Consider the following 21,936-nt stretch of genomic DNA (forward strand, 5'->3'; position numbering starts at 1 on the left):
TTTTTGTACGTTGAAAACGTGTTTTTTATGAGATATACATATACAGTATATTTGAATCAAAAATAAATATTTATTTCCCATGTGATTGGTTATTGATAAAATTGACTACACTAGTAATTTATTTTAGATTGATCAGATCAATCTAAAATTACAGGTCACATCAAAATACTTTGTGAGATGCTGCAGATCCTGGCCTGTGTGATTGAAAAACCCATCCGGCAGGTAGTCCTCTCCTCACAGGCCAGTCAACTGATGTTGCAATGACCAAGCAACTGGACATCCACATCAGGAAATTTGGCCATGTTTCTATTAATAATTAATGATTATTCTGATGGAATTTGTTTTAGGATCCTTGGCAAAGAAGGGTGGCTTTTTAACCAGCTTTTAGACATTGTCCGCATTTAAGTTGGGAAGGCCAACACCATTGTTGAGGCTGTGCGAGAAGTGGTGGAAACAAAAGGAATCCCAGGCAACCATGAAGTAATTTGCTAGACTTTAAATTAACCTGCTTTGTTTTTATATATTTTATGTCCCTGTTACCATTGAGACTATCAGCCAGAGGCCGAGGCAGGAGACCAGCAGTGTTAAAGGTCACACCTCTGTGAGGTCTACCAGATGGTCAACAGCCTAAACATCCAGGCGGACGAGGAAAGAGGGAAGAGACAGTCAGTGTGTTTACATGCACAGTTTAAATCGAGCTACATTAATAGCTTGATTTGGCCAAAGATGAGATTTAATCGGATTATTGTTGTTGTCCCAATATACATGACTCGGAAAGAATCAAATTATTGACCGAGGTGTGTCTGACGAAGGCTTCTTATAAATCCTGCTTCCTCCAATTTTGTCGCAACTTTTTTGAATAGTTTGCCATTCTGCGTTTTTATTCCATCCATGTATTTTAGGATATTTAACTCCTTTAGTTGCGATAGCATGAAGTTGGTCTCCTCGTCCCTCCAGAAACGTGTTTTTTCGCCATGATACTAAGGAGGGCAAAACAGAGCTTTAGAATGTCGCCAGCATTGTATGCGCGTAAGCTCGACAATGCATTTCTCACAGAAAAGGTTGTTTGTCGCCTTCTTTTAGTTCATTACAGTGGTGATAGAAGTGACAATAATTAAGTGGTACTGTGCTGTTAGCCTTTATTGATCGCCGTACGAGGTTAATGTGAAGTAGCTAGCACAATCGGACAGCACTAACCCATAAAAATGTACTTTGAATGGTACTTGCTCAATTGAACGGTAAATGTGAAAAACATTCGATTATAGTCAGCGGCACCTCGATGCGGTTTCGCAACTGCACATAGCAACAAAAGTATCAATATGTCTACTCGCTGGGAAACAAAACAACACCTCCTCAGCCAACCTTTCTTCAAAACTGTCCATGGTAACGTATGAATGGATTGTAAATGGATTGGATTGAATTGGGTATGTATTGTTGTTGTATTATGTATATATGTAATTATTGTAACGTTGCCGGCAGTGTGGTCTCCATGGAGACGGGGAATCAGACGGGGAGGTTCAGGAAGTGCCGAAAAAAACTTCAGCAAGGGAATGCGTTTGTTCGTTTTCTCCGCAATCATGTCATTTTGTTCTTACGACCTCGCCAAACTTCGTTTCCACAAGAAGTATGCTGCCTGCTTTAGACTAATGTATATTCATTATTGCTGTACCAATCACCATGCAAATGAAGCTCATTTGAATTTAAGAGGAGGGAGAGGAAGGGCCACAGTTCATTGGGAAGGGCTCTTTGATTGGGCACTGTTTATGTGTGGTCCATGCCACTATTCGTGTAAAGCCCCACTTATTTTCCACATTTTTTAATTTTCTGAATAGTCGGGGGGACAAAAGCAGCCATCTGTAAAAGTGGAGGGGACATAACCACCCCTGTAAATTATGCCTACTGTATGCTAGATACAGTTTGTAGGTAAACCAAGCACTAGGTGCACTTTAGTGGTAGGAATTGGTGAGCATTGTTGCACTGAATGGCCTGTTCCTGTCGTTATCTTATGTTATTTTTTGTGTTATTACAGAGACTAGTATGCCTGGGAATTAAGGCCCAGGGGGATGGATAGGTTAACTTGGCTTGTGCCACATGGTCTCTCCTTAAGTTTATAGGAAATATATTTATATATTTTTTTTAAAATATATATTTTATTATATATTTAAATTTTTATCATCCACCCACCCATCTTCAGAATAAGTTTCCATTTCCATCCATGTGCCTATTTGTGAGGTGTGCAACAATAATAAATCTGAACTGTCTGGAACAATGTCTTGTTGAGTTGTGACTCCTCTGTATTCTGACTGATACACCATGATAATGGCACAACCCCATGACAACCTTTAACCAACCCATCCCCTGAATTTCAATAGCATTAACAAAAACTATTAAATGACTTGTACCTCTGCGACCTGAAAATATTTTATCCACCTATTGGACAAGTCTCAGCTGGAGGTCATGAAGCAGATGATCTCTCAGCATGATGACAACTCTGCCTCAACCTAAGCCAGTTCTTACAGTTCCAGTATCCAGCGTCAACAGTGAGAGGGACTTATCTGCAATGGACAGGGTAAAATCATGCATAACTATGTTTAATTTTGTAGAAATGTAATTGTTCAATTTCTGCATGATTGCATTACATTACATTACATTACAGGCATTTGGCAGACGCTCTTATCCAGAGCGACGTACAACAAAGTGTATAACCATAACCAGGAACAAGTATGACGAAACCCATAGAGAGAAGTACCGGTCCAAGTGCAGGGAACAACCGCATAGTTCAACTTGGACCCCGATTGCCAATTAGGGATGGTGATTTTCAATTATTTCTCAGATCGAGGGATCGCATGATGTGCTCGATTCCAAGCGCGGGGAAGAATCTATTTTTAGAATGTACCTTGGCCGGATGACACCACTGGTTGTATAGAAAATAAATTACAAATAACAACGCTGATCAGTTCCCAAGTCTTTCGATCATAATAAAGTCTTAATGCTTAGTTTATTGCGTCAATAAACACAGTCAGTGTTTACACAAAGAATTTTATTTTCATCTCATAAATGTTGTGCGCCCACAAAACCAATGCACAATGGCTTGGCTGAATACTAAATTCTGATTGGTTGGGATATTTGTGTTATTTCTCTGAGTATTATATGTCTGAATATGCCCTAAGTATTAGTATCTGAAAAGTTCAATCACCGTTCTAAATGAATGCACATCGATCGGTCTGACTTGATAAATAAAGTAGAAATTTATAAGAGCAAGCAACCCAACAGTATACATTATCATACTTACAACAGTGTTAGCTTGGTGACCATGAATGACAATGAAAGAGGGCAGCTATTCTAGTTACAGCTTATACGTTTATATTTTAGCCTCTGTTTTATATTTCAGCCTCTGTTTTCTAATATAATTCACTAGTTGGCTAGCTAGCTATCGATGATATTAAGAAAAGCATGCTGTGAAATCTTTTGACTTAAAACCAGGCAGAATATGATATTTTTGATGATATTTATGATACTTTGATATTAGATAGCCAGTTGTGGTAATCTACGAGAAGAGGCATTCATTCCTAGGTGGTAGCCAATTGGGTATGGGATATTTTCTAGAATACTTAAGTGGGCTAACATTTCTTTCGCAATTCAATCGCATATTTTGAAACGCATGTTTTCATTACAATTGACAGAAGTACAGCACCAGGGCATTCAAACTGTGTAATGCTCAGCCCCTTGGACACCCCTCTTATACAATGGTTCACAAACAGAAAGCATAACTGCAATCAAAACATGTGTTTCAAAGCATATATTTGCTTTATTCTGTTCATATTAGATGAAGAAATATCCTCTATTGCGCTAGCCAACTGTGTGCATGTTAAGTAGGGTACTTGTTACTATCACAATTTATAACTACCAGTTATTCAGTCTAGTTCCTGTTACACATGCACTTTATTGCTCAGTGACTTTCTAAGAACAGATGATCAGATACCTGCTTTTAGCAGGACAAACTACTTTGATTGTTGCTGCCATTTGTAACCGAACTGGGTGTGACTTGGACTAGCCCTAGTAGCGTCATCTAAAAATACACCAGGTTAGACATTAGTCATGATTATATAGTATTAAAATTATCTTAGGTTTCCTGTTGAAATGAATCTGTCAAGTATATAGGGAGGTGTTGTGGTAGGTAGGTGGATTTGTATGTTGGTGCCCATTAACATAGCAAGGAATGATAGAAGAAAATTTCCTGTAATCCAGTCATTTTAATAGCATATTTATTTTATATTTACCTTTAATGTCTTCATAAAATGATAACTGCTGTTAATGAATTCATATGATGGCAAGAAATTTAATTTTGTAGATATCTTAAAAGGACTTTTGACTAGTAATAACTCCACTTTAGTTTTGACTAGTCATAACTCCAGTTTAATATATCTATAATTGTATTTTTACTAGTAATATATTAGTTTCAGATATCAAAAAAGATAATTTAGATATCTTTAATATGTCATAATTTAAATTGACATATCTGGAATTCACGTTTTACATAGTCAAAACTGAATTGTAGATGTCTTTAATTGAAGTTCCATAGAACTTAATGGCGAAATCTTACTCTTCAAAGTGTAATTAGACACATCTCAAATTAGCGTTTTGACTCGTCAAAATGTCATTAGAGATATCTTAAATTAGCATTTTGACTAGTCAAATGTTGTCACAACGTCTTCCTGTTTACTGGGTCGTCATCTTTGTAAATGACGTTTATCATCATCAGCATCATCATCACCACTTCACCTTAATCAGCACCGTAGCATCATTTGAAACATTTTTAAATGCATGTTAGCCTATTTATTTTTCATAATTTGGTTATCAGCATCATCGTCATGCAAAGACAGAAATACTAGAACTAATAACAGTTTTAACGATATTAGGCTACTAGTAGCAATATCAGAATGAGATTGTAGTCACAATAATATAATGGAATCAGCATATAATTTTAATTTAAGAGCCACATATGCCAGCTTTATCACTAATCATTTATTTGTCACGAGTCATCACCATGAACAATGGGCACAAGAACATTATGGCAGGTAACATTATTATTAGTAATATTCATATATAAAAATAGTATCATCTAAACAATAATGGCGGTGGATTAATGCAGTCCTAGGTCATGGTTGTCAGGGTTCTGTTGTCTTCTGTGTCTTCCCCCTGTGTTGTTTCTCTGTTGGGCTGCCAGATGGCGGTACCTTGGTTTTGTGTTCTGTTAATTGTTTTATTGGTTCTCATTATTCAATTATTAGTTGTGTTTTGTCTCGTGTTCCCCTCCCTCTCTGTGGCTTGATTGTTCATCGTGCCCTCCTGTGTCTCGTCTGTGTCTTTCTATTTAAGTCTCCCTCTCCCCGACTCAGGCGCTGGAATCTTTTGCTGTGCTTGCTTTGGTTTGCTTTGTTTGCTTTGCTTTGCTATGCTACCTGCCTGTCTGTTTCGGTGACCTGTTTGTTCCTGCCTGTTCCCCGTTTACCTGTTTGCCTGCCTGTGCCCTACCTGCCCTGTTTTCCCTCGTTTTTGGATTTTGCATTTTTGTTTTCTTGTGAATTTTTGAGGTTTTTGTTGTTTGTAATTTTCGCCCTGCGAAGCTCTTTGTTCCGTGTTTTAATTTATTAAAGTCTTGTTTTCCCCATTTTTGGACTTTCGGTTTTTACTCTGCGTTTGGGTCCATTCCCGCACCCACCCTGACAATGGTTTAATATTCCGCGTATTCTGATGCATCGGTTTTGTGCAAGCAACTCTCAATTCAACCCTTTTCTGCATCAATGAGTCAATAACAGTCTCATACTCGTTCATGCGGCGGGTCTAAGCAGTTACGCGCGCTGTGATGTAAAACCATGCGGACCTAATTGGAATGAAATACATCTTATATCTTCTTCCTTGGGACTCAGAAAATAAATCAGTGTGTGGAGGGTGATTAGTTCAGTGTGATGAAAATTTAGAGCTGAAAAGTTCTGTCCAAAATTATGTTATTTGGTCAGGGCAAATTCGTAATTTTTAATAGACCTCAATGGGGAAATTTGCTTTTTTGGCGCCAGAGGCTTACTAAACGGCAATACCACGAGTAACCACTGGAGTTTATGCGCTTCACGGAGAATGGCAATCCCTGCTCCCCTGTAAATACCACAGTCAGGACAATGGTCAACACTGCCATCTAGTGACAAAAATACTTTGAATTCAGTAGCGTTTCTTTTAAATATTTGCAGCTTTCAAATGCTTAATAAATAGATACTTTACAATATTGAGCAAGTAATCAATTACGTTGATTGAAAAAAACTGTACTATGCTGTATTTTGGAGAATCCATATGATAATAAAAATGTAAATTCATTTACTAGTTTTGTGAATTGTATGATCAAGAAGAGATGAAAGTATATAATTTGCCTTAACAAGCATGAATATCAGTCTATAACATGTCAAATAAATGTGAAAAACTTTTTCATATGAGAAAATGTTTTCATATGGGATGTCACTGAAAATCATCCAAAATTCAAGAAAAATGTATCAGTTTATTTTAAATTTTCATGTTATTACATTACATTTATTTAGCAGACGCTTTTATCCAAAGTGATGTGCAAAAGTGCATATCAAGGTCATTGGAACAACTACACAACACAGGTTTGATAAGGTACAATACTCATTTTGGACAGTTATTCATAGCCAAGAACACAGTCCAGTTCACACAGTGAACATTATTCTGACTTAACCAAACTAGGGGGCAGTACAAGCTACAACATTAGGATGATAATACAAAGTACAGTGAGTCCTGGAATGGAGGCACATGTAACATGAGTGACATGAAAGAGGGGAATTTAAGTGAAATGATCTGCAGAGTGGTGGCAGTTAGTCCAGGTATAGTCTGAAGAGATGCGTCTTCAGACCACGGCGGAAGATAGGTACTGAGGGGGTGGTTCGAAGAGGGACAGGGAGTTTGTTCCACCACTGGGGAGCTGTTATAAATTACCATTCATGGAAATTCATGTGATCTATTGGATGTATGCTCTATTAAATTAGATGTACAGTTGAGGCCAAAAGTTTACATACAACTAGGCTAAAGATATTCAAACTCAGTTTTTCACTACTTTGCACATTTCATGTTACCATACATTTCTTTTGGGAAGTCAGTTATGGCATCTACTTTGTTCACAACAGAGGTCATTTTAAAACAATCAATTAGAGACATTTATTTCAGTTTTAATTCACTATTTCATAAAAAACACGTTTTCAACGTACAAAAATGCAAAGTTACTCGAAAGTATTGATATCAAAATGACGCCAAGTTACGGTACTACAAACAATATAGGCCATCTTGCCTCACCGAAATTAAATAAGATGTATTCCAAAGCAATGCTACCCAATATTTCCTCAGTTCTTTCAAGTCACTTATCACAAGATAGTGGAGAATAGGAGCAGACGCATATGTCCCAGTAGGCTTTGCATATGTAACAACAGTGTGAGAGAAATTAGGATGAAATGATGAAATTGCGTATTTGAAACAATATGTTTTTAGCAGAATGGGCATGTAGGTGAAGGTTGACATGATCACAGACTATAGTACAGAGTAAATAAAGTGACCATGAGCGTGCTTAGTTTCCTCATGGAATGGTATATATAACAGTCGGTATAGAGCATTAGCTGTTAAAGTGGAGGGTTAAGTAACGTGTGAAACTTATTGCACTAATGTGCTTTTTTCATGTTCATTACTAGTAGTTATATTTATGAGTGAGTCATGGTTTTAAATGTAATGTTTTAATGGGGAGTTGCAGAACGTATATACGTAGTAATTGTTTGTATGTGGCTAGATAGAGAACAGGGCGAGGTAACATGAATGTAGAAACGTGGCGTTTGCTGATAAGAAGGTATTGTACGGTAGCCAAGTGAAGAAATATAGTTAGTAGAAATGGCACAGTGGTGAACTGGTGTAACTTTTTAATAAAAGGAATACATTTTCCGTCATGAAATGCACGAGTGGCCGTGAGTGAGTTTTGGTAAAGAAAATATAAAAGCGTAAGAAAACGTTAGTGTAAAAGAGGAAATTACCAGTTTTACCAGTCTGTGACTTTGTTAGTGCAGCACCATGACATAGCTATGCAATGCGTGAAATATCATTAGCAAACCTGTCCGTGGTTTTAAAGACAAACACAGGCCAGTAAGCACAGAAGAGCTCTCGTTGAATCCATATGGCTTTGCAATATTGTAGCCGGTTAATAACTGAACGTGCAGACGGTACGTCATAATGCAGTGTATACGTTCGGTGAACGGCGGGTAGATATGGTGCAAAAGCAATAATTGAGAAGTAGTAGACAATTATTAGTGAGGGTAAACGCAGGTTAAAGAAACGTGTCCCTAGCTGGGCTTGAACCTACGACCCCATGTTCCCAAGACTAACCTTACCCACTAGGCCACAGGCAGATCAGCTGTTTGATTGGGTCGTGAGGGTGAGGATTTGGCATGTTGTTAGTGGGATAGGCGGCAGGAAAAATAAGAATGAGAAGAAGAAGAAGAAGAAGAAAGAGAAGAAGAAGAAGGAGAAAACGCAAATTCAATGGACATGTGAAGTTGTTTATGAAATCTGTCTGTTGAAATGGGGTCAGAATGTACAGAGTGTCTGTGGCTGTTGTGGTTATTTCTGTGGGGAACCCTGAAAAGTGCCAAACTCTCGGTGCTGTATAGGTATGGGGCATGCCCCCGGCATACCTGCCATCCCAATGGTTACTGTATTTCACATTAAATTAATAACACTGTAAATTAATTTACAGTAATTCACTGGCAACCAGTTGCCAGTAAGTCACTGTACTTTTCAAAGGAACATTTTCACAATATATATTATCCACCGAGAAATAGCTGCAAGACATTTTTGTATTAAAAAAATAGCCCATTTAGGATTTATGTATATTAGGTGTATTCAGTTGTTTCTTGTTGCAATTATGAGTAGACTATGCTTGATTAATATCTAATCTGGGGCTGCCTACATTTTTCATTAACATATTTGAGTTACATCTGTGGCAGACGGCAGGGAGAGGTGAGGGGAGTGGTGATTGAAGGCAGATATCTTGCAGACTGCTGGCTCCACCCCCATAACTTAGATGGACTTCCTGCCGCAACGAGGCAAGCCTGTGGTTCATTAAGCCCTTGAGTGTGTGCGGATAAAAGAAGCGGGCTGCACAAATGGCACAAAGTACAGAGAGGGAAACGCGTGTTGTGGAGAGTGAGAGAAAGCGTAAGGATTATCTGTGTGATTACCTGTTGTGACCTGGACTGTCTGATTAACCCCGCTGTGTACCAAACTGTTTTGGCTGAAGACCGGTTTTTTGATTCCCCCTGGATAACGGAAAAAGGACAACGAGAACGGATTGTGGACTGTGAATTGGTTGCTGAATTCCCCCCTTTCCCTCGGTGTGTAAATTTTCCTATTAAATTCCCCATTTGCATTCCAGTTGTGTTTCGTGTACGTGTTTGGTTATTGAATTGGTGGCGTGGAAACACCACACCCGTGAGCCTGCCACCTATCATTTTAGGGGGAAATCCAAAAGTGTCAAATCCAGAAGTGCAAGTTTTTAACATTTATTTTCTATTTTAAAAAATGTAAAGCACCAAATGTAGAATACAGTTTGATTTACAGAGAGGTACAAATAAATAGTTATACAATAAAATAACATACATGAAAAAAGTAAGTATATACAGTGAATAATTATATAAATATTCATTGTATGGCAAGGATCCCAGCCTGTGCAAGAATAAGCTCTGCCCAATATCTATGAAAACCCTCCTGTTTCTCCAGGATCAGGATTGTCACATTGCAAGAAAAACAATATGTAGGTGAAAAAATGAATTATGAAATTAATCATATTTCTTGCAGCATCTCACTGAAGATTGATATGATTCCAGGACTCCATGATTCTAGTTCTTGAAGTATTGGAGATAAATTTGAAATGTATCAAGAAAATTATTTTTCATTAAAGCTGTACAGCTAACTGTTTATACAAAATATTACTTTACGTCGGGGGTCATTACCTCGAATAAATGACATGTTGGACAGAGAACTCATGTCTCAGGACTTGATAGCATAGCCTGTTCATGGTTCCAGGATTACCTTTCTAATAGAACTCAAGCTATTTTGGCTGGGGATGTGAACTCTCAATTTTTAGAAGTAAAGAAAGGAGTACCCCAAGGATCCATACTTGGACCAATTTTATTTACAGTCTATATAAATGATTAGTAATATAGCAATTTTTATGCAGATGACACAGTGATTTACTCCTCAGCACCAATGGGCACCCAGGCTCTTACATACTTACAATCTGCTTTTAATGTTATACAGCAAGCTCTAGCTGGTCTTAAACTCGTTTTGAATACCGAAAAAACTAAGTACATGATCTTTTCTACTTGGAATACAACTATGCCAAATGCTTCCATATCCTCATTGACTGGTGCTCAAATTGAGCAAGTTCAGTACTACAAATATCTAGGTATCTGGCTGGATCATGATTTCCCATTAAAATTCATGTGGCCAACTTTTCCAAAAAAATTAAAACTAAAATTGTGTTTCTTTACAGAAATAGATCCTGTTTTTCATTGGACAACAGGAAGAGGATTGTGCAGGCGACAATCTTACCCATATTTGACCACGGGGATGTCCTGTACAGGCATGCCTCTAACAGTATTTCAAGGCCCTTGGACGCAATTTATCATAGCACACTGCACTTCATTACAGGAGATGGTTTCCGAAAACATCATTGTGCTTTATATAGTTCAGTAGGGTGGTATTCTCTTCATTATAGAAGGAAGCAACATCTCATTTAATTTATTTATAAAGCCTTGCTAGGCAAACTTCCTCGCCTGACCAGGCTTATGTCCATCAAAATCGCAAGTCATCATACCAGATCTCAAGATTAGATTACCTTAGAGGCACCCAGAACTAGAACAAATCCGGGTAATACCGCTTTTAGCGCATTTGCGCCTTATATGTGGAATAAACGTCAGGATACACTAAAGCTAGATTGCCTTATCACAATCGAGTCCTTCAAGAAACTAGTGATGGATATGATATTAAAAGAGGCCGAATGTACATGCCTTTAGTGATAAATTAGGACAATCAGATCATTATTCCCTGTCTTTATGTTTTCATGTTTTTTAAAATGTTTTTTCCATATATTTGCGCTTGGTGTATGTGAATTCCTTGTATCTTAACTGTAATTTATGTTTTGTAAAACTGTCACTGTAAATGTTAATATTGTAATCAGGGCTCCTCTGAAAAAGAGACCTTGGTCTCAGTGGGGCTTCCCTGCAATAAAGGTTTCAATCAAATGTCCAACTCATGAGTTAAAAGGTTGGATTTGAATGTAAAAACATCCTGTTGTACTACATCCGTCCAGACTGCAGATCTTTTTGCATATTCTATTAAACCAGAACATTAATGATAATACAAATATGTAACTGGTAAGAAATTTGCCAGCACAATTTTTTTTACATAACTTCTTTTTGTAATAACAAAGAACTAATTACTGCATAATCACAATTCATTCAGATGTGAAAGTGATACTTTATAAACCTGGAGACCCAGCAACACCAGATGCACACACTCCTCATTAAAAAGGAAACTCCTTGTTCAGCTTTGATGACTAATTCTGATTAAAATATGTTAAATAAAGGGTTGTTCTTTGTTTCCATGTTATAACATAACATAACAACATAACATAACATAACATAACGTAAAACGAGAACAGGCTTCAGCCCAACACTGCTTGTCTATTCCTACCACTAAACTGTACTTAATATTTAGTTTACCTAAAAGCTAGATAGTATCTAATGGCACTTCTCCACCACTGTGCCGTGCCGGAATCCATGCTCTCGCTTTGTTTTTCTTTCTCCACTGCCACCTGACCCGTGCCGGGTCGCAAGTACCCATGCCGATTTTAGGTACTGCTCTGGGGCAGGTACCAAAGGGTACTATCTGTGCTGCAATTCGATACTGCAGACCGTTGCTTGGTCAATGGAAATCCTCACAAATACTTCATCCCATGTTCAGTTTGTTCACCGGCAGCAACCGCCATTTTTAAATACCACAACAGCAAGAGAGAGTAATGTTAACTCTAGTACCGAATTCTACAGTCAATATCTGGGAATAAATATTGAATAAATATACAATCTTACCATTGGTTTTACGTGTAGAGATGTTCCTTTTGAGACTGAGTGGTCATATTGTTTTGGACAATCCGTTTGTGAAATATACGCGCATTTGTGATGCCTGGGTACCTTCGTAAATAACGAGCTGTGCGTAATACCACACGTGTTGTTTACAGCGTTTTAGTATAGTCTGGCTTGATTGACAATTCATTTATTCAGTAGGTGAGAGTATAAGCTTTCTAACGATGTATAACATATCTAATTTTGCTTTTGGAATAGCGTTTTATAGGTAAGCGTAACCGAAAATTCTCTTATCATCGCATTCACTTACGCATTCTCTCTGTGATAGCAGTAAAAGACGTAAGACGTAATGTAAGCATTACTGCTCAAATATTTTGGTTATAGACGTTATTTTTTAAATTGAATGTCTTTAAATAGGTTAGTGGTATTACATAATGTGGATATTTCACACTGTAATGTTAGCATTAGTTAGTAATGTAATAATTTTTGTGATGCATGCAACAGTGATGACGACAATGTTGGAACATAACGTGGTGGATGGTTAAAACTGTTTTTATATTGTCCCATCCCCATAAAAGAAAACATAAGAGTACAGAGTATAGAAATACATACAAGAGTTTATTATTACACATTTAGGACGCTTTACTCCGCTTTATTCCTCCTGTGACTCCTCCTACCTTCACAGGTCTGTTGTGTAATGGAGAAGCGCAACAGGCAACGCGGCACGGGTAGGATATGAATGCTTGCCGTCCTGTACCGTGCCGTGCTGGTCAATGGAGAAGCGCCATAAAACACTGCTTCAAGCTGGGCCTTGAATACCCCCAGTGTTTCTGCCTCCACTACATGTCCAGGCAAGCTATTCCACACATTGATAACTCTCTGTGTGAAAAAATATTTCCTAATGTCTGTACGAAATTTACCCTTTGCCAGTTTCCATTTATGCCCCCCCATTCTGCTAACCGAACTCAACTTGAATAATTCCGTAGTTCACTTTGTTAACCCCTTTAATAAATTTAAAAGCCCCAATCAAATCTCCCCTAAGTCTCCTTTTACTAAGCTTGAAAAGTCCAAGCATCTCAAGCCTTTCCTCATAACACTTATCTTTTATACCTGGAATCAATCTGGTTGCCCGTCTTTGGACCTTATCCAGCGCCTCTATATCTTTCTTGTAGTACGGTCCCCAGAACTGCCCACAATACTCTAAGTGTGGTCTGACAAGGGTATTATATAGGGTGAGTATGATCTCCTTAGATTTATACTCATTACTCATGGCTATGTATCCCAAGCCCTGATAGGCTTTGATCAACTATTACTCCCAAGTCTTTTTCTACATGTGCACATTCTAATTTTGTACCACCCATAAAGTAATCCTGCCCCATGTTTTTATTCCCCACATGTAGAACGATACATTTAGTTATATTGAATTTCATTTGCCAGGTTTCTGCCCACTTCTGGATTCTTTTTAAATCTTCTTGGATTACTTTAGTAGATTCCAAACTGTTAGCTAAACCTCCCAGTGTTGTATCATCTGCAAATTTAACTAGTGTACTTTCTATGTCCGTGTCAAGGTCATTTGTGTAAATGAGGAAGAACAGTGGACCCAGCACCAATCCCTGTGGAACTCCACTTACCACAATACCCTTCTCAGATAAAATACCTCCTACTACTAACCTTTGTGTTCTATCCCGTAACCAGTTCCGAACCCACTCACCCATGAGTTTGCCATGTGGTACCTTATCAAATGCTTTTTGGAAATCTAAGTATATAATATCATAAGCCCTGCTCCGATCCAGACACTTGGTAGCTTCCTCAAAGAATGTCAAAAGGTTTGTCAGGCATGACTTTCCCTTGCAAAAACCATGTTGGCTATCCCATAGGATGTTATTATTTTCAAGAAATAATTCTAGTTTGTCTCTAATGATAGATTCAAGTATTTTACATGTGATGCAAGTTAAACTGACAGGCCTGTAGTTTCCTGGATCAGTACGGTCCCCTTATATAACATGTTATATGTTCCCGTAGCTTCGTGGAATGTCCCATTCACCCATTAATGTTACAAACTAATTTTTTAGTTGATGTCTAATTGACGTACTGTAACAATTGGGAGGACCTTTACTGCGTCTTTAAAAATATGTGATCTCTTATAGCAGCAAGAGAAGTGTCTTGACTGAACACAATACAAATGGATGCTTCAAACACAAAGCAATCCCTCACATGGTGTGAATTCACTCCTAACTGAACATTCATTTAAACAAAAGTTATTGCTAAGCACACCTTACCACAACAACACATGAACATTCTTAACAATTGAATTACTATCCTAACTGAACATTTCCTGTGATCACTGTCTGAATCTTGTTGCTCCGCCTAGGATTCTAGGGAAGGTTGGCAGAGCTAATTCTTGAACAGTTGCGGGCGCTACACTACTGGTATGGCAGGTATGACGGGCGGCATGCCCCATACTTATACAGCACTGAGAGTTCGGCACTTTTCAGGGTTTCCTACAGAAATAACCACAATGACCACGCACTCTCAAGCCTTAAAAACGTTAATTTCTATACCTACTGTACTTCACACATCCAATAAAGCTACAAACTTAGGGGATTTTGCATTTTCTCCTTCGTCTTCTTTTTCCTGCCTGATTACATCATCACAATGCTCCAAGCTGACAAACAATATGTCTCCTCATTGGACATTTAGCTACACCAGCCAATCAAAACATTACATACAAACGCAAAATATTTTTTACCAAGAAAATTCTGGTCCAGTGCAGCTACTTTGGTAACATCGTTGCCTTAGGCCCGGTGAGGCACAAGATTGAATCATGTCAGAGGCTCATGCAAGTTTTTCATTTCTTATGAACACTTATTTTCTAACTAATAATTATATTATTATTAATAACCTATTACTTTTAAACTCTAGCTTTTGCAACTGTACAACTGATCCTTGTGGACCAAATCTAGCCGGTCTTTCATTGAACATATAAACTGTATTATGACATACCATCCAGCCATTTTGGTTAACCGGCTACATTTGGTTGCAATGTTAAAGTTTTCTAGCTGGCTAGGATACAGCCAGAATTGTGCTTACGGGGCTGCTTTTTCTTTAAAAGCACAAGCAAATGACTGCATTAAAGAACGTCTTCTTATTGCAAAGCCATTCGTGGCAATTTAACTGAGCAGGTGTTTATAACTTTATTCCCTTATGCAAAATAATTTGCTCCCAGAGTAACTGCTCCATCGGAGACTCATTAGTAATGCGCTTGCCTGTGGGACCGTTCAGGCTCAGGATCCAATCTCACCTCAGGCAAATCTGTCATTTCTTATGCAAGCTTATTTCTTTACTAATATTTTATAATTTCCTGTTACTTTAAAACTATTGCTTTTGCAACTGTACAATCCTTGTGGGAACTCTCTATCATTTCACATGCAAACTCCAAATAGTACTACTGTGACTATGGATCAGTATCGTTCGTCTCCCAGGGAGCACAAGACTGAACACAGAGGGCAGGCGATCAATATGTCTGAAGGGATGTAAATACCTTGACTGATTTTTCACATAAATGCAATAGGTTAGCTCTATTTACCTATAATTCATTTGTTTTACCTTGATGTTCAGTTAACCAGCTACATTTGGTTCAATGTGAAAGTTTTCTTGCCGGCTAAAAGCCAAGCCATATGAAACTAAAATCTGACTTCAATTACGGTTAAATTGAGCTAAACCAGTCCTTTATGTCAAAACATGTCAACCTACATGTCCATTTAGACATCTACATTCCATTTATATTTGGACTTGTGCTTACTGGGCTACCTTCTTTAAAAGCACGAGCAAATGACAATGTCTTATTGCAAAGCCGTTAACGGACATTTCACTAAGTAGGTGTTTCTAACTTTGTTACTATCACGTCAAAATATAAGCCAAAATTGTACAGAAACCAGTATTGGCATAAAAATTAAATCATTGTACCAATATCATATCAAGACAGAATTCCAGCTTTTAGATACACACCATTATCCGTTGGATTTTTACAGTGAAATTCCCTGCCTAAAATGGACCTGATCTATGTGTCACCACAACTGCTCTGCCCCACATAAAATGGTAAAATGATAGTGTTGCTATCACGTAATATCAGACATTTATGTGGACATACCACGAACGAATGGACGCACTTACAAAATTCTCAACAGCAGCAGGGGGGAAATATTTTGTTCAACAGGAAACAGTGTTTCCTGACTGTTGACAAACTGTCTAATCATCTGTGAAAATTGTCCAAAGAAACTGCTTCGCAGAGGCTTAGAGCTGTCGTCAACAGCTAAGGGGCGTGGCTATGGCATACATAGGAACAATTTTAGGACCTCTTGACTTTGACAAGAGGGTGCCGCGGATGGCTGCCACGGTGTGTTGCTCTTACCTGTTTTGTTTGTTTTTGTATGTAAATTTGGTTTCTGGTGATCAAAATCAGATTATATTTACAAGAGAAGAACTCCTGAATATCAGACACACGGTTTCATCTGATGCGTGTCCAAGTTTTCTTTCCACATTCCCGGACTTTTTGAACATTTGTATCAAAGGTGCCTTAGCTCTGTCCCAGGCTGTGAAGCAAAGGAGGAGAGGCAGACGCGCAAGAGCTCTAGTGCGCCTGAGGCGCCGGGGATTTCGCACACCTCTCCCAGGAATAATCCTAGCAAATCTGCGCTCCCTGAACAACAAATTGGACGAACTACAACTAATCAAAACAAAAGAGACTTTGCTCTCTCATCTGCCCTCTGCTTCACCGAGTCCTGGCTGTGTGAGACGATACTGGATAACGCACTGCAGCTGCCTGGCTTCCAGCTCTACAGAGCGGACTGGGACACAGTGCTGTCGGGGAAAACAAGAGGTGGCGGTGTCTGCTTCTACATCAACAAAGGTTGGTGTAACAATGTCACAGTGCTGCTAAAATCATGTTCTACCCTCCTGGAATCTTTTTTAATTAACTGCAAATTCTTCTATTCTCCCCGGGAATTTGCCTCCTTTATTCTGGTCAGATACATTCCCCCCCAAGTGTGTGCACGCAAGGTGCAGCAGCAGTTGGCCGAACAAATAATTGAGGGGGAAAGGGAGAACCCGGACTCTCAACTCATTATTTTGGGAGACTTCAACAAGGCTAAATTGAATCAAGAACTACCTAAATTCAGGCAGCACATTACATGTGCCACCAGACAGGGGAGAACGCTTGATCACTGCTACACAACAATAAAAGACGCATATTGCTCTGCCCTGCGAGCAGCTCTGGGACATTCCGACCACAACATGGTACACCTGATCCCGACTTACAGGCAGCAACTAAAATCTGCAAAGCCTGTTGTAAGCACGGTGAAGAGGTGGACCAGTGAAGCCACAGAGGACCTGCGCAGCTGCTTTGACTCCACAGACTGGAATGTGTTTAGAGACGCGACTAACAGCCTGGATGAATACACGGACACTGTGACGTCATACATCAGTTTTTTGTGAGGATATCTGCATCCCAACAAAGTCCCGAATCAGATACAACAACGACAAGCCCTGGTTCACAGCAGAACCCAGACAGCTACGTTGGGAAAAGGAGAAAGCTTTCAGAAGTGGGGATAAAAATCTCTACAGGGACGCTAAGCACAGCCTGGAGAGGGAGATCAGAGGTGCCAAGCAGAGGTACTATGAGAAATTGAAAAACCAGTTCTCAGCTAATGACTCCTCTTCAGTGTGGAAAGGCTTACAGCAGATTACCAACTACAAGAGAAAAACCCCCCACTGAATGGACGATCTACAGCTCACCAACGACCTGAACAAATTCTACTGTCGATTTGAAAGACAAAAGGGTAACCTTTTGTCTTTCAATTGCCTGGGCCCCCCCACCCCCACCCCCCAGCCATCACCTCTGTTCACCACCCCCACCAGCCAGCATTCCCCCTCCACTCCCCTTCCCCAGCCCCCCTGCCCAGTCCACCCTACCAGCACCCCCTCCCTCACTGACAATCAACGAGGAGGATGTCGATAGACTGTTCAAGAGACAGAAAACCAGGAAAGCATCTGGCCCAGACTCTGTCTCTCCATCCTCCCTGAAGCACTGTACTGACCAACTAGTACCACTCCTCACTGATATTTTCAACCAGTCACTGGTCCTTTGCACTGTTCCCGCCTGCTTTAAAAGATCAACAATCATACCAGTCCCCAAAAAAACACGAATCACTGGCCTTAACAACTACAGACCCGTCGCCCTGACCTCTGTGGTCATGAAGACACTTGAGCGGCTAGTGCTAGCCCACCTCAAGGCCATCACCTACCTCCTCCTGGACCCCCTGCAGTTCACCTACAGGCCCAACAGATCCATGGACGATGCAGTCACCATGGCCCTACACTTCATCCTGCAACACCTTGACCATCCGAGTACCTACGCAAGGGTTCTATTTGTGGACTATAGCTCTGCATTTAATACCATCGCACCAGAGCTCCTACATTCTAAGCTTTCCCAGTTGACTGTGCCCGACCCCATTTGTCAGTGGATTACAAACCTCCTGATGGACAGGAAACAGCAAGTGAGGCTAGGCAAGCACACATTAAATACCATGACCCTCTGGAGCACTGGAGCACCACAGGGCTGCGTGGTCTCTCCCCTGCTCTACTCTCTCTACACAAACGACTGTACCTCCAAGGACCCCTCTGTTAAGCACCTCAAGTTTCCAGACAATACAATGCTGATTGGTCTCATTTCCAATGGCAATGAGTCTGCGTACAGGCAGGAGGTGGAGCAGCTGGTGGCCTGGTGCAGCAAAAACAACCTGGAACTGAATGCTCTAAAGACTGTAGAGATGATTGAGGACTTCAGGAGGAGCCTCCCCTCTCAGCCCCCCCCCCCCCTTGACATCAGAGGCTCAGCAGTCACCAGTGTTGAGTCATTCAAGTTCCTGGGTACCACCATCTCCTGGGACCCCAAGTGGGAGGTGAACATCAACTTGATTGCCAGAAAGGCCCAACAGAGGATGTACGCAGGCTATGATGGTCCAATTCTACATGGCCATTATCGAATTCATCCTCACCTCCGCAATCACAGTCTGGTTCGGGTCGTCCACTGCACTTGACAGAACCACACTGCAACACATCACCCGGTCAGCAGAGAGGATCATTGGCTGCAACCTGCCATCCATCCAGGACCTCTATCACACAAGGTCCAAGAAATGTGCAGCCAAGATCATCGCCGATCCATCACACCCTAGCCACCACATCCTTCAAGCCCTACCATCCGGGAAGCGGCTTCGGTCAATCATAACCAAGACAACAAGACACAAAAACAGTTTTTTCCCACGTGCTGTGGCCCTCATGAACAGCTGAACTGTTACATTCACAGAGACATTATATTTATTTCACGCACTACTCCGGACTCACATATACATATGTTGATATTTTTATATTTATATTTTTTGCACTACTCCGGACTCATATATACATATACACTTGTTGATATATTTTATACTTATATTTTATTCCTATTTTTAAATTATATTTATATCTATTGTATTATGCTTACTTTTATCTTAGATGTGTCTATGTGAGCAATAATACCAAGAAAGATTCCTTGTATGTGCAAATATACTTTGCCAATAAGAACCTATTCTGATTCTGATTCTGAATTTGACAGACACGCCCTCCTTTTTGAAGGCTGAGCTGGAGCAATCTGAGGCAGAACACCAGGAGTAGATGAGATTCGTCCAGAAATGTTGAAGGCTCTGGATGTTGGTGTTTCTTGGTTGACACAAATTCTCAATATCGGTGGAAGTTGGGAACAGTGCCTTTGGAGTGGCAGGCAGGGGTGGTAGTCCCCATTTTTAAGAAAGGAGACCGGAGGGTGTGTTCTAATTATTGGGGAATCACGCTCCTCAGCCTCCCTGAGAAAGTCTATGCCCAGTTGCTGGAAAGGAGGCTTCGGCTGATAGTTGAACCTCAGATTCAGGAGGAACAATGTGGGTTTCGTCCAGGCCGCTGAACAACAAACCAGCTTTTTACCCTATCACAGATATTTGAGGGGGCATGGAGGTTTGCCTATACAGTCTACATGTGTTTGTGGATTTGGAGAAGGCATATGACTAGGCATGTGTCCCGGGGTATTTTGTGGGAGGTGCTGCATCAGTATAGGGTGCTGGGGTTGCTGTTGCGTACCATTCGCCCCCTGTATACTCAGAACGAAAGCTATGTTCACATTCTCTGCATTACATTACATTACATTCATTTAGCAGACGCTTTTATCCAAAGCGACGTACAAAAAAAGTGCATTTTCATGATCGTAGACAACTGCTGAGCACGGGTTCAGTAAGGTACAATTACTTATTTTTTAAAGCTATTTCTAGCCGAGAACAAAGAACACTATCCTGGTCTAACATCTGCAAAGCCAAACTAGGCAGAAGAATAAGCTAGAGTATTAGGACAAATACAATTTACCAAGAAGTGCAGGGATGGGATTTAGTGGCATTAAGTTAAGCATGTTCAAAGTGGGTGTTGGACTCTGCCAGGGTGCACTTTGCCTCCCCTCCTGTTTGTGGTATTCATGGACAGGATCTCAAGGCGCAGCTGAGGTATGGAAAGTGTCCAGTCACGAGCTACGGGTAGTGACCGAAAGAGTGAGATTGCGAATACAAGTGGCCGAAATTGGGGTTTTCCGTAGGGTGGCAGGGCTTACTCTCCTTGACAGGGTGAAGAGCTCAACTATCCGGGAGGACCTCAAAGTAGAACCGCTGCTCCTCCGCATTGAAAGGATTCGAGGTGGTTCGGGCATCTGATAAGGATGCTTCCTGGACGGCTACTTCTGGAGGTATTCCGGGCTCGGCCACCGAGGAGGAGACCCAGGGGTAGACCTAGGACGTGCTGGAGGGATTATATCCAAAGGCTGGCCTGGGGTCACCTGGGGATCCACTGGGATGTGTTGGTGGAAGTTGCTGGAGAGAGGGACGTTTGGGCTACTCTGCTTGCCCTTTTGCCACCGTGACCCTGACCTGGACTAAGTGGTTAGAGAATGGATGGATGGATGGAGACTGTAAAATCTCACATAAACATAACCGTTAGCCACAAGAATTTCTTAAAGGGTTAGTTTGAAATATTAAACCCAGGTTCACTGTGCTTCTCATCACAAATGATGTGATAAAGTTGCCCCCCCCAAAATCTCTGTCTGCCTCCCAATCACAGCAGTCTACATTCAGGACTGGCTACAATGTCTACGTTTGCATCCACGTATGTGTATGCATATCTCTCAGTCTACATTTATATGCATTATTGTTATCAGTTTCTCATAACAAACGCAATGCAAAAAGAAATGATATCTGAAAAAAACACAAATTTTCAACATACAAAAAAGTTACTCACACATACAAAGACATTAAGACTTGCAAAATCCTGGCCTGCCATTAAAAGTACTGATATCAAAATTAGTCCAAGTTACAATACACAATATTTCCTATCTTAGCTAATACTAATTAAACATTTAGGAAAAATTGGGTAGCAGCATTGCTTTGGAATACGGCATGTTTAATTTGTGTGAGCTAAGATTGCCAATATTTTTTCTTGTAACTTGGCCGAATTTTGATATCCATACTTTTAGTTTTAATTACTTATAGACAGTGCTTTGCATGTGTGAGTAACTTGGCATTTTTGTACGTTGAAAATTTGTTTGTCTCCTTTAAGAAATGCATGTGGATTACAGTTATCTTTATTTGAAAATTTACAGTATGATCAAGGTTTACCATTT

This window comes from Anguilla rostrata, chromosome 7 (genome assembly GCF_018555375.3).
Source record: "Anguilla rostrata isolate EN2019 chromosome 7, ASM1855537v3, whole genome shotgun sequence".
NCBI lineage: Eukaryota > Metazoa > Chordata > Actinopteri > Anguilliformes > Anguillidae > Anguilla > Anguilla rostrata.